Consider the following 14,168-nt stretch of genomic DNA (forward strand, 5'->3'; position numbering starts at 1 on the left):
TACATTTCCCCGAAGCATATTCGTTACTCACTACAAAATAGTCAGAAGAACACGGACTGCAAGCAAGCAGGTTTGACGAATCAGTGTTCTGGCGTCTGCAAGTTAGACTCCTAAAAACACCTTTTACTCGCGTGCAAACAAGCGCGCGCACAACCGCGGATGATTTCATTTTCCATTCAAGTCGAGTTTGTGTGTGCGATACAGCATCGTCTGCGATAATATGGTAAGTGTTGTTGTAATGATGTTCGATCTGACATTATGGAGTATATCACCAAATCACACAAACAGAGACAGAGTGCACGCACGTGATTTAGTTGTCTATTAAAACTCAAAATTACAGGCATTCTAAATTGTAGACGGCAAAATGAATATGGCATATATATATATATGGCAAATTGAATAATAATTTTGTACAAGTTCAATAAAGTTAGCAATAAGTGACTTACATTTTAGACACAATATTGCCTTTTTTGCTTAATTTTGCCAACAAAAATAGTTCCAAACAAAGATCACAGCACTGTTTTGTGTCTTTTTGAGCAATGGTGTTTACTTATTGGATGAATCAGCTTTTTGAACGAATCGGTTGAATAAATGATTCAGTGATTCGCTCATTAACACAGTCAAATGCTTTGTTCCTGAATGAATCAGTCGTTTAAATGAATCTCGATGACTCACTCATTAACAGTCACTTGCTGACACCTACTGGCGGTTTTAATTTTACATTTCTACTATTTTTTCATGTTTTAAATCATTTCAGATATCAGTATTCAACGTTTTAAGTTAAAAACAAAACATTAGGCCTATTTATGCATCTGTAACTGCAGTTTAAATGCATCCATGTCCCCTCTGAGATTTATTTAAATCATAAAAATGTAAAATTAATAAATAAGGCTGCACATTTCATTTAAATAAAATTTAAATTATGAGATTTAGTCTATAACAAAAAACTTAGAAAACTTGGCCAAAACACTTACTAAAAAATGCAGTATGTCATGTGACTGTTAACCAACATCAGAGAACCGTGAACATGCAAACGTACTGCTGACAAAAAAGTCCCTGGTTTATTGCATTTAATTACCATGTTTTATACAGTGTATATGAATATCATGTATGATATCATGTAATTTTAAGAGATATTATTGATTGACAACCCTGATAATAATATAGATAATTTACATTAAATGTGTTAATGTAATGTTGATATCAACAGTAAATAATAATAATATTAAGTATTGCTAGTACTAAAAACATGAAGTACTAAAACATGACTGTACTAAAGCATAAAAATACCATAATATTGCATAATATAATATATTATATACCCGACCTAAAAACCCTCCGCATCCACCTAAAAAAAAAAAAAAAAAGTAAAGCGCTGCGTTTGAGATTTATTATCTGCAATTTTGTGTAAGTGAAGGAGGGCAAACACTTTGATAGGCTAATGGATTTTTAAATGGACTGGTTAACTTTATCTTTTCTAAAAACTCACTGTAAAGGCTGGTGAGTCAACGGACATGACATTGACCTGCTGGCCTTCTGAAATACCTCAATGCATTTTCTGTTTTGTGAAGGAAATAAAACTGTGATTTATCTGCTAAATTAATCTCCCTTTTAAAGTACATCATTATTGTGCATGTGTGTATATTCTGCATTCACTCTCAGAAATTTCAGTTTTCCACTCACCATGCTGAGCTATCTATCCCTTTGTTTACCAGATTAATATTGATGTGAAATCCTTGCGTAACTGTAAGGCCTATTCTTTTAATTGAGGAATTCAAGTCATTTGATTGGCTCTGAGGTCAGAACTGACATTTTGAGTGAATAGCACTTAAACTGTGGAATTGTGATGTGATCGCGCTCAGTGGGCCTGCCAATTGTCCGCGCTCTAAATAGTTTCTATCCTTATCTAATTCTGAGTGATTGATTGCTAATCTTCCTCACAAAGAGAAAAGAAAGCAATCATCCCTCCCAAATCTATCCCTCCGTTTTAATTCATTCTGCTGAGGATGGAGACGAACTCTTCACACTGCCCTGTCAGCTCTCAAATGTCACCTAGGACTTTGATTAATTCATTTATATCCTTTGATTTAATTATTTATATCTTTTGTTTATCCTCTTGTTCGTGTAACGGCAGCCTGGGGTTCTAAACCCAGCTTGTTGGTTTTTAAACCTTCAGGTTTGAATGACTGAACCCGTCGCTCCCTGAGCTCCTGCTGTTGAATGAAGTTGTTTCTTCAGGTGTGGAGCGGTTCAGTGATGGATGATTATTGCTTACATAAAATGTAGTGGACCATTACTGGATAATTAAATTGATTTAAAATATCATGTTTTTAACATGAAGTAACTTCTCCCCAAAAGTCCTGCTTCACCAAATCACAAATAACTTTATTTTATTTGTATTGATTTTTCTCTTCTGTGAAGGAGCCACAGTGCAATGAATTTGCAAGAAAGTTATTGATTTTGCTTTCAGGAAATGCTAAAGCTCCACATGATTAAATAGTTTTGTTTTATGATTTACCTGTTCTTTCTGACTTCAAAAAATTTTGATGCATAATTATTTCAAGCTCTGGCACAAGGATACTGTTTTATCGTTTTTAATTAGGTGAGCGGTTTCAGTCAGGCAGTTATTCACCATTAACTTTATTCATGATAGTGTTTTTTATTTCATTTCATTTCTTCATTTCATTATTTCATTTCATTTCCCACGTTTTGTTTTGCCAAAAAGTCATTCTTATTTTTTTTCAGGTTCTAATAGATTCATCTGACTAATATCAGAAGTATGGAAAGGCCCTTTTTTGCAGTGAGTTTTAATAAATTCGAAGGAATTTTTTAGTTTTGAAAGTTACAGTATGCTTTCATATTTCAATAAACAACTTTATCTGAAAAAGATCAAGGACATTTTGACTCCTAGTAATATGACCTTTAACTGTTAAAAAAAACAACTTTTAAATGGTATTGATCTGGTTGAAAGGAATGTGACAGATTCTTCATCATAGAGTGCATTAAACTGACTTTCCATCATTGCATCACTGATACTGGTTCTTTATGAAGGAGTCACTCAAACTGGCTCTTTATCATCGAGTCACTGAGACTTGCTCATCATTGTGAAGTCATTCATAACAAACCGCCACCAAATGATTCCTAATAATATCTCTTTCAGGTCATATGCAGTGTCCTCACCGATCCAGCAGTATCTTAACGTATGTCATCATTGCTTTTCAATAATGCCACATTCCCCAATGCTAATAATTTTTCTATCTCTGCCTAGGGTCCCACAAGCTGATGTGAATTCAGACTGGCCCAGCACTGTCCATTTCACCTTCCAGCTTTACCACCGAGCGTCTGAAGCTGCTTAACCCGGAGAGGAACAGCAAGCTGAAATCCAGCTCTGATTACCCCTGTGTCCTCTCTGTTATCAACAAGGACGGCACACTTAGCTCTGGTATGATTACCATCCTGCTACGAATGCTTTATGATTCTCTTCAGCACTCCTCAACATGTTTATTTCATTTGACTAATCAGTTGTCTTGTTTTAGAAGCATTCTTGAAAGCAAACGCATATTTATAGCACTCCTCAAAATCGCCAATATCACTTTTTTCATTCTAATGAATTCGATCAAAGTCTGTGTAAAACTTTATAGCCATTTTTAATTGCAACACATGCAGCGTTTTAGTGAATAAAGCTCTAAAAAATGAGCAATTAAGAGTTTTACGGCTCTTGGCTGAAGTCCAGTAATTGCTTTTAAGAAGGAGTCTTCATACACAGCAGCCTGCTGAGGAGAAGTGTAGAAGCGGCGTGACTTTGTGATGAACTTGGTAGTGCTGAGAAAACAGTTTTGGCTCTGTCGGTTCATACGGCTGCCAAAAATACTTATTACCTGCCCCTGATGTGAGTTATTTTTATCAATAGTTTCTCACAGACTGGCAAAGGCCGATATTTCAAAGCACCTTAAAATGTTGAGCTAAGAGCACTTCAAGTACACTTTTCCCACTGCCAGAGTGGGGCTTTTTGCTCTCATGTTATACCATGAAAATCTGGGCTAAAGCTCATTGCCTTGATTTATATGTGTTGCGAGCAACACTTTGACTGAAAAGAGCTCCCACTATGAGGGAAAACCAAAACTGTGCTGCGATTTCACCAGTTGTTGCATTGAAATGGCTTTTACTGATTGGCTAGATAAAGTATCCGATGAGGTGGAACATACATAACACGAGATTGTGTGTCTTATGATGACTAGGCAGCTTCTTATTTGCCTACAGCGACCAGCTGATAAGAATGAGGGGATAGATGATAGAGATAGAACAAAGGTTGAAGAGTAAGATAGATAGAGTGGTGGAGAGCAGAAGAAATGAGACAGATAATGAGAGAGTGATAGAGCTTGAGAGCATGACGGAGAGATGCAAGAGTAAAAGAGGATCAGCTCTAACAGCCTGCTTTCAGCCTTTTTATTTCAGAAGAGACGTAATATCATACATAAAAAATACATCTAGCGTCAGCATGTAAGCCCTGTCCTCGCAGTCAGCCCTATAAGACGGGAGACTTCAACCATTTTCAGGTTAAGGACCACTTGGTGAAAATAAAGACAGAAGAATATCGTATATATCAGGGTTGTGCAAATCTATCTGTCTGTCTATCTGTCAGTTTATCTATTGGTCTGTCTGTCTGTTGGTCAGTCTGTATCTGTCTGTGCTGTATGTCTCTTTGTTTATCTGTCTATATATTGACCTGTCTATACTGTCTTTCTGCTTGCTTTCTGTCTGTCTATCGTTTGTCTGTCGTTTGTCTGTGTCTATCCATTTGTCTATCCTGTCTGCCTGACTATAGATTCTACATTCTGTATACTACTGTATACTCAATTCAAATTAAACTTAAATTCAGGAATTTAATAAAATTTTAAAAGGTATTCAATTTAATTCTAAATGGTGCAACCCTGATACATATGGAACCACATTAATGTATTTATATACTGTTACGTGCTTACATTGCAAATAAAAAGAATTAGCAATTATGTATAGTGTATATTGCATGTGGGAGAAACAATGAAACATTTACAGTAGCTTCTTTATCTATGGTCTTTTGTAACTACATTTTATTCTATTTTTTTTTCCACAAAAAATAGTTTGAAATCCATTGATAATTTTCTGGCACCATAGGGGTTACAGACCCCCTATTGAAGACCCCTGCTATAAGGCATTAAAGCATTATGCCTCAGTGCACTGAGCTCAGCCCTTAAACCCACCTCTGGCCTGACTATACAAGACAATGAGCCATACAGTGCCATAAAGATTACAGGCTGAATGATGATGTTGTGCGGAAGGCCTTTTGATGTCTGTGGAGGGAACATCTGTATCCTGTGGGATATGATGCTGTTATTGTGCAATTACTGGTTGTTGCATAACATCTTCTCATCCCAGATACTCGGCTGAGCATTGCACTTCCCTCCAATGAAGAAATAATATTTTTGGCTCTCTGCCTGAAGTAGTACAATGTAAAAGCAACAGTTAGTTTAACATTTTGACTTCATTAAGCATTGTTGCATTTGCTTGTTTTGTTTTGCCACGAATGAAAATGCATTCATTTGTGCTCAATTTTGACTGTGCTCAACCCGCTTGGCCCCATCAATCAGGCTTCAAATCCAGTCACTCCACTCAAACTGCTGATGTTTCCATAAACTCACATCACCAGAGTGTCCTTGCTTAACTCCATACTGTTTGTTCTGGATCTTTTTGGCAGCATTTGATGCTACAAACAACAAACTATTGATCTCTAAGGTGGTAAAAATGCTCATTTCTAGGTCAGTGCTTTTCTGGTTTATATCCTACCTGGATGACAGCAGGTACCAAGTCAACTGGAAAGGCTTACATGCCTTACTCCACTGGGGTTCCACAGGGATTGGTGCTTGGACCTTTACCACTTTCTTTTTACACTTAGATCACTCAGATCTAAGGCTGTATGTACACACTTTGGGATGCATTAAATAAAAAAAAACATTTATATTACAAAAGATTTCAAATACATGCTGTTTTTCAGCAATTCATTAAGCAGCAGTACCAAATCGGCATACAGTGATTTCTACATATATATACTCTCAAAATAACTCCTAAACTTGTGTATTTTTCTGTTAAGGTGGCCGAAGGGTCTGTTCAGTAGGGGAAAAAAATGCTTTTCCTTGGCCGCTATTCCTCATCCAGACTATGGACATTGCATGGTTTTACTACTGCACTTCCCTTTTTGCAAGTCTGTCAACATCTCCGCCATACATCAAACATGCTGCCTTGCACTTCTTTACTCTTTTTACACATGTTCCTTCTTTTCTGGCCTACCAGCTTCTGCTATACATCCCATCGAGCACATCAATAATGCTGCCTTACACTTCTTTACACTTGTTTTTCTGACTTTAAATCACTGCTCAGATCACTGCTTAGGCCTGCACATGAGTATTGGTCCAGGACCTTCTCCAGCTTTGCATAAAAACATAAATGTAAATGCAGTGTTACCAAAGCATTTTCAGAACTGATTACTGTCATCACTTTAGAAACTGGGAAACATGTGGGAACGTATAGACAACATCAGCGCCTGCGGCACTGCCAGTGTTTGATATTCATGACTGACAGGACATGGTGCATGCAAAAGGGATGGAGCTCAGAAATGTTTATGTAAATTTCCCACACATTTCGCTTGGTGGCTAAACTGAGCTCAGAGTGTTTGGTTTTTACATAAAAGTCCTTGATTGCTTGCTTCAGAGAACTGGACATTGCATTTTCTCACCCATCTGAGATTTGCGTTAAAGATGGGAGATTTACTTCACTCTCATTCTAAATGGCCACTAAACCCATCCCTTTAATCACAAACCTTTTTCTATCTCCTCTCAGTATTCATGTTTGTTATTTCCTGTTGTACTTTTGTTTTTCTCTTACGTAGGTTGTCCTGGTCTGCAGCTGCAGTACCGAGTTGACCCGCAGTTCCTCAAGCCAGGCGAACGAGGCTGGTTTCTGCGATACCTGGCGCTCCACTCCCTGCAGATTGATGTCTGGGACAGTGAATCCTTAATGCTTATTGGCTCAGCTGCTGTGGAGCTGAAGGTAAAATTACCTATCAGGGTCAAAAATGAACTTTTGCCCCACCAGCTATAGATATTTTTTAGCAGCCGTGAAACTGCATTATTGGAAAATGTCTGTCTACTATTCAAGAGTTTGTAAAATTTCAGTCAGTAAGAATTAATAAAAAAAAAAATAGTACTTCATATTCGGCAAAGATGCATTAAACTAGTCAAAATGACAGTAAAGACATTTATAATGTTATAAAATATTTCAACATTTTAAAAAATCTGTTCTTTCTATCAAAAAAATCCTATCCACAAAAACAATACGCAGCACAACTGTTTTAAACTGTGATAATAATAAATATTAATTTATAAATATTTCAAAATCAACCTAGAATGATTTTTAAATTTTGAATTTTAAAGCAAATTAAAATAGAAAATAGTTATTTTAAATGGCAATAATATTTCACAATATTACTGTATTTACTATATATTTTTAATCAAATATATGCAGCCTTCTTTCAAAAACATTTGAAAATCTTTATCTACCCTAAACTTTTGAATGGTACTGCATGTTTTATGATATAATAAGATTATTTAGCTGTTTTTTTTTTTTTACTGAAATTAAAACCTAAACTTTACACCTAATTTAAAAAAATTTTAAAACCCTATTTTCGGGGTTTACTTGCAAGAAACAAACAAAGTAATTTGTTCCAAAGACATCTGCTAACAGAATAAGCTGACAGAAAGCCAATAAAGTCATTTACATGACCTTACATGTTGTCAACATATTTTCCATAAGGTAATGCATGTAAACACACTCAAAGACTCAGCAGTAATATTACAATAACCCAACTCACCTCACATAAACAATGAAAAAACAATATTACAACACACCTCACATTCCTTGGCAACAGCCTTGCAAGTCCTCAACTTGCCATGTTGGTAATAACCCCACAAGCCATACACAGAATTTTGACACAGGTACAAATACTGCCCTCATTAATAGCCCAACAGAACTCACACAGCTGTTTAACTCAGGCAGACAGTCACCCTGCACATCGAAACCTTTTTGCGTTATTCATTATTTAGTGTGCTCAGATGGGAGTGTCATGTCGAAATTATGAAATATGCATGCCATACTTCAGGACACCTGCGTCTGTTAGATCTCGCCACCGCAGGTCTCTTGGCTAGAGCTCTCATCAATGCCAGCTATTGAATTAAGGTTAAAACAAAACAAGACCAGAAATAGATACAGTCACATCAACATAATTGGACTGTTCATCTTTAGCATGGATTCTGACCTTTTCAGAATTAACAAAGGGTCCATTTAGGATTCAAACACTACCACAAGGTCGTCACGCAGTGGCATTTGTCAGTACCCTGTAACATATGTCTTAGTTGCTGGTTATTTTTGTTTATCTTTTTGTTCTACATGGTAAGATCAATAAAATTGATTCAGGGGGCATGACAAATTGCCTTGATTTTTAGCACAATTTTTTATAACTGATCACTCTATATTTAAGATCTTAAATTGACAGCTTTAAAGGGTTAGTTCACCCAAAAATTAAAAATTAGTCCATGTTTTACTCACCCTCAAGGCATCCTAGGTGTATATGACTTTCTTCTTTCAGACGTATCCAATCAGAGTTATATTAAAAATTGTCCTGGCTCTTTCAAACTTTATAATGGCATGGGCAGGTGTTTTTGTTCAACAGTCAAAAAGTAGTCAAATAAAGCGCGCACATCCATATTAAAACGCGCATCACATGGTTCCAGGGGGTGAATAAAGGCCTCCTGTAGCGAATCGATGCATTTTTGTAAGAAAAATATCCATATTTAACATGTTATAAACAGTTTTGTGTAACTTCTGCTAACTGTCGTATGTGCATTCACGAGAGACTGCCTTTCTGGCGTAGGATGTAGGCGCAGCGCATGCGCGTGTGAGTATCGCGAAAACCAATGTTTGTTTACAGGAGCAAAGGAAGCAAAGTTTTCTTACTTTGCCAAAGGAAAACCAGTCTCCTCTTGGCTTATATCAAAATCCTCCGACATTTTTCTTTACAAATCCTTGTTTTCTATTTCTAATTGACCGGCTTTTTGTTTTGCTGTCTCTCCTCCGCGCTTCCGCATTCGTCACGAATCACCGGCGCGTGCGCAATGCATACGTCCTATGTCGTCCACCGGAACGGCTTTCTCCTACGACAGTTTGCAGAAGTGAGAAAAAGGTGTTTATATCGTTTTAAATATGGATATTTTTCTTACAAAAATGCATTGATTCGCTACAGGAGGCCTTTATTCACCCCCCGGAGCCATGTGATGCACATTTTAATATGGATGCACGCGCTTTATTTGACTACTTTTGGACTGTTGAACAAAAACACCCGCCCATGCCATTATAAAGCTTGAAAGAGCCAGGACAATTTTTTATATAACTCCGATCGTATTCATCTGAAAGAAGAAAATCATACTGTATACACCTTGGATGCCTTGAGGGTGAGTAAAACATGGACTAATTTTCATTTTTTGGTGTACTAACCCTTTAATAGTAGTATGTGACGTTTGCTTTTGCAGCATATGCTGTGTCAAGGCCGTGCAGCTGTCCAGGTGAACCATGAGCTGGAAGTGATCACTACTGAGTACCTGCAGGATGCCAACTTTGCCAGCAGGCATGACAACAAGCACAGCGCCACTCCAGCCATCAATGTCTACACTACCGTAAAAGGAATTCTGCATCTGCGGCTTGGCAACATTGGTAAGGATTGTTTAAGCACCATGAATTAAAAATGTCATTTTTAGGGTAAAATACTTAAGAAAGTGGTTTGTAAGATTATTTCCCAGAAAAGTTTAAACATTGATTTGTGGCAATATCAAAAATTCCTGTAATTGTCAGGGATGTGCAACATTCAGCGTTGAATTGAAAATACCATTTAAATTAGAGTTCAGTTCTTGAATTCGAAGTGAGGTAACAAACTAGAACTAGAAATTTGACCTTTGGTTTGGAATAATAAAAATCATAAGTAAAAGGAGTAATTTTTACCTAGGAAGTTTTGAATGTAGGCTTGACACAAAGCCTTCTGGAAAAAACATTTAAAAGCCATAGACTGTTGGATGGATGGATATATAGACATACAGAAATGATACACTTTGTCTTTAAAGGGGTCCTATTATGCTTTTTCACTTTTTGAATTTTAGTCAGTGTGTAGTGTGTATGTTTGGGCATAAAAAAGATCTACAAAGTTACAAATCTCAAAGTCCGCTCCAAAGGGAGATATTTCATTTTTTTTTAAATCCCTTTTTAAAAACTACAACGAACGGCTCGTTTGGACTACAGTGTTGTTTTCCGGGTTTTGTGATGTCACAAAGCAGCCCATTAGAGTATCATTAAAATAATTCCCGCCTATGGAAATTCGAATGGTTGGGGGGTGGGGAGGGGCGAGGTCGTGGTTAGAACGCTTGGTTGAGTGCATCAGACAAGACGACAACGAAGAAGTGGTGTTGCTGTAGCGCCAAGTTTTCGCAAGTTATTACACATGCACCTGAATAAGTATGTATGTAAATATGTATGTTACAATTATGAAAACGTTTTTTATAATAAATTGCTGACAGTACAATACTGGACAATGATGTAATATGCAGAATTTACACTTCAGTTATGAGACTACAGTGTTTCCCATACATTGAGTGCGGGTGTTTTTATATCACTGTATTTCTGAAGGAAACCGACTGTCTTCAAGAAATCTTCAGAAAATTGGATGTCATTTTCATTTCATCTTGCATGTAATGAGCGGATCGCTGCTTTGTGTACAGCCGTTACCGGGGAAACCTCGATCTTTACCACTTCAACAGCGACGAATTTGCATATATATGCCGTAATATTATTGTAATAATGTAAATGATGTGAAAAATAATGCATTTTTCAAACCACCAAGCAGGATAGCATGTTCTAGTACACCCCCAAAACAAAATCAAGACTTTGTAAAAGAGCATAATAGGACCCCTTTAACCTTCCATTAAAAAATTTGAACAAGAAATCTGCTCTCTGAGACGTCAGTATAGCGTAGGAAACATCCGTCATTAGTGACCTTAAACATCTGAGCTGTTTTCCACTCTGGAAATCCAAGCTGAGTCAAAGCTATTCACAGTTTGTCTTCATGTTTATCTCCTTAAGCTCCGTCTTAGAGGCCCAGTGAAAATGCAAGTGTTTCTTGAGAAATTAGCCAAACAGTCAGATACCCATCGGCTTTCCTCTGTCTCTCGCTCTCAGTGGTCGGAATCAATTAACTCATCCACAACCCGCTCAAAAGCTGCTCAACGCCGTATCTCAATCTGGGATTAATGCGTTGTCCATTTATTTGTTTCCTAATGAGTGGTCGCCATTAACAAGAGATCGAGGTTTACTGTGGAGGAATGTTTATCCTTCGAAAGCACCTCAGAGGATCGGCTAGGTCAAAGCAAAGACAATTATCAGTCAGAGGAGTGAGGGATTGGGGAAAAAGGCTTTTATTATGTACATGCGAATGGCTTGATCGGTCCATTGAATACATTCAGTCAAGTTTTGATAACGTGGGGCGGCGCGAGTCTACCACTCTGGGTAATGCACACAGGATTGATGTCTTACTTCTCGACCCCGCTCTGTTTCGACATTTTCTGCTCAGATAGGATGTGTCATGTCATTGGGAATTAATGAAGCTCCTGTTTAATTGGACTCATGATGATTGGCATCTTTTCGTATGCAAAAACGTGATGGAAAAAGCTCTTAATGAAATCCTCTTTAATTAACTTCAGCTTGATGCGAAGAGACAAGTGAATAATTAAACAAACAGCGAATCCACATAAAAGAAACGGATAACTTAATTCGGCACTAATGTAACAGGTTAAACATCATCTCAGAATTCAGAGTGTTCCGGTGCATCTGTCAAAAGCTTCTCACAGTAGCAACAGGCTCTATCACCTCCGGATTCTTTATGCCTTTATAATGAACAGAGAGAGAGACGCAGGGCCAGATGGAGGGGAGAAAAGATTAGGATTTTATAATTCGCCTGCCTCTGGCCCCCACGCTGCTCATCTGCAAACGTTTGATAAGCGTGGCGAAGATTTCAGTAGAGAAGAAGAGAGATGGGGAACGGGAGAGAGGAAAAGAAGGAAAGAAAATCGCATTTCCTCGACAATTATTTCCAAGTGAGTCCCCTATCTCTGCTTTCATGGTAAAAATACAAAAAACAATGGTATATATTTGCAACAGGGGCCAGAGTAGACTTCTGTCTATCTCCTCTAAAACAAAGCTACATTTAGAAGATAAGAGAAAGTGCTTCCTAATGGAAATCCTATCATGTGCTCCACTACAGATAAAAGAGCTCCATATGTGAATGATTTCCAAAGCTATAGAAAGGCATTCTGCTGGGTAAATAGGGGTCTAATGGAGGCATCTAAAGATAATGAAACAGCCAACCTGCAGGTGTAAAGTTATCGGACACACTGAGGCAGAACTGGATGATATTTCTGATGTCTTCCGGATTAAACTTGCTGAAGTTTTAGATGCTCTAGAGCAGGGGTGTTCCTGGAGGGCCACAGCCCTGCACAGTTTAGATTCAACCCTAATTAAACACACCTGATCCAGCTAATCAAGTCATTTAGGCTTATTTGAAAACTACATGATATGTGTGTTGGGGCAGGGTTGGAACTAAACTCTGCAGGGCTGCAGCCCTCCAGGAGCGGAGTTTGACACCCCTGCTCTAGAGTCTTCTGTGGGTTCGTAAGGCTGTAGGGCTCACTTTGGTTCGCAATATTGTACAAGATTGTTTTGGGTTGTGTATGTATATGCATGAGAGGTTTTGTGGAAGTCTTTGAAAAGTTTGAGGGAGCTATGAACTCGAGAATTCTACTCTGTTAGTTTATACTATAAATCTTAAGATGTGCATTCTTTGAAATCATCTTTCTTTAATATTTATGCCGCTTTCTCTCAGAACAGTCCAGCAAACCCCTCATTTGTTCAGCTATTGCTGATGTGATTTAATGCAGTGTTTTGAATGTGAAACTATGTGAGGGATTTGTGCGAAATTGCTATGTATATCTGGTCATTGTTCTGATCTTAAATTAAACAACAATATACGAATAGTCTGCTTAAGCAAAAGACACACAAACAATGAATCCTTTTTATTGCCTCTCATTTTTATATATCATAGACATGTCAACAGGGATGCTTGCATGTTCCAAAGTCTATGTTCCAATGCCATAAAAGTCTTTAACTGACACTCTTGGTTTCTTGAACTGTCCTTTTGCACTCTTCTTTGTAGGACACCCACTCTTATGGAGAGTAGCAATATTGCTGAAACTTTACCATTTGTAGATAGTTTCTCTTACTGTGGACTGATGAACTTTACAGCTTTTAGAGATATATTTTATAACCCTTTCCAACTTTATGCTTGATCTTAGGCATTCTGAGATCTCATTTGCCTAGGGACATGGTTCATACCTGGCAATGCTTCCTGTGAATAGCAACCTTTGCGAGAGTGTTTTCTTTATACGAGCTGAGCTCTATCTCATTGTTTGGACTCCAGGTTAACTGACTTCTGACTCCAATTAGCTTTTAGAGAAGTCATTAGCCTAGAGATTCACCCTTTTTCCACCTTGCACTGTGAAAGTTTACACTGAGTGTTCAGTAAAGGCATTAAAATGTATCATTATTTGAGTAGACTGTTTGTTTGCTCGTTGTTGTGTATAGATCACATCAATTGACTAATCTATGCAGAAGTCCATGGTAAATCCAAAGCTTCACATATGTTTGTCACTGTTAAATCTCTGGCAATATATGTACATGCAGTGTGTGAGAGGGTACACAGGTCAGAAGGTGTAGCTTCTTTGCATGGTATATTTATGTTTTATTAATTAGCGAATATTTAAATTGTGTAAAAGTCATAAAGGTTAGTATTAATGTAAAACTTTGGAGCACATTTCTTGAGCCTTCACTGAGAAATCTAATCCTGTCCTTGGTTGAATATCTCTGATTTAGTATTTCCCCCCCGCTTCTCCTCATTTACTTTGACCTTACTTGAATAGTCTGTAATTAAAGCTACATTTCTCATTGTGCTGCCTGGAGCACCTTCATTATGCATTTAGATGTTT

General features: G+C 37.5%; 1 pseudogene; it reads left to right on the plus strand.

The window, feature by feature from the left end:
- The window catches only part of LOC107731133 (nephrocystin-4-like), a 161,425-nt pseudogene that overhangs the window by 125,673 nt on the left and 21,584 nt on the right, over positions 1-14,168 (plus strand).

The sequence above is a fragment of the Sinocyclocheilus rhinocerous genome, unplaced genomic scaffold, assembly GCF_001515625.1.
Source record: "Sinocyclocheilus rhinocerous isolate Xijiao unplaced genomic scaffold, SAMN03320098_v1.1 scaffold1600, whole genome shotgun sequence".
In the NCBI taxonomy this organism is placed as follows: domain Eukaryota; kingdom Metazoa; phylum Chordata; class Actinopteri; order Cypriniformes; family Cyprinidae; genus Sinocyclocheilus; species Sinocyclocheilus rhinocerous.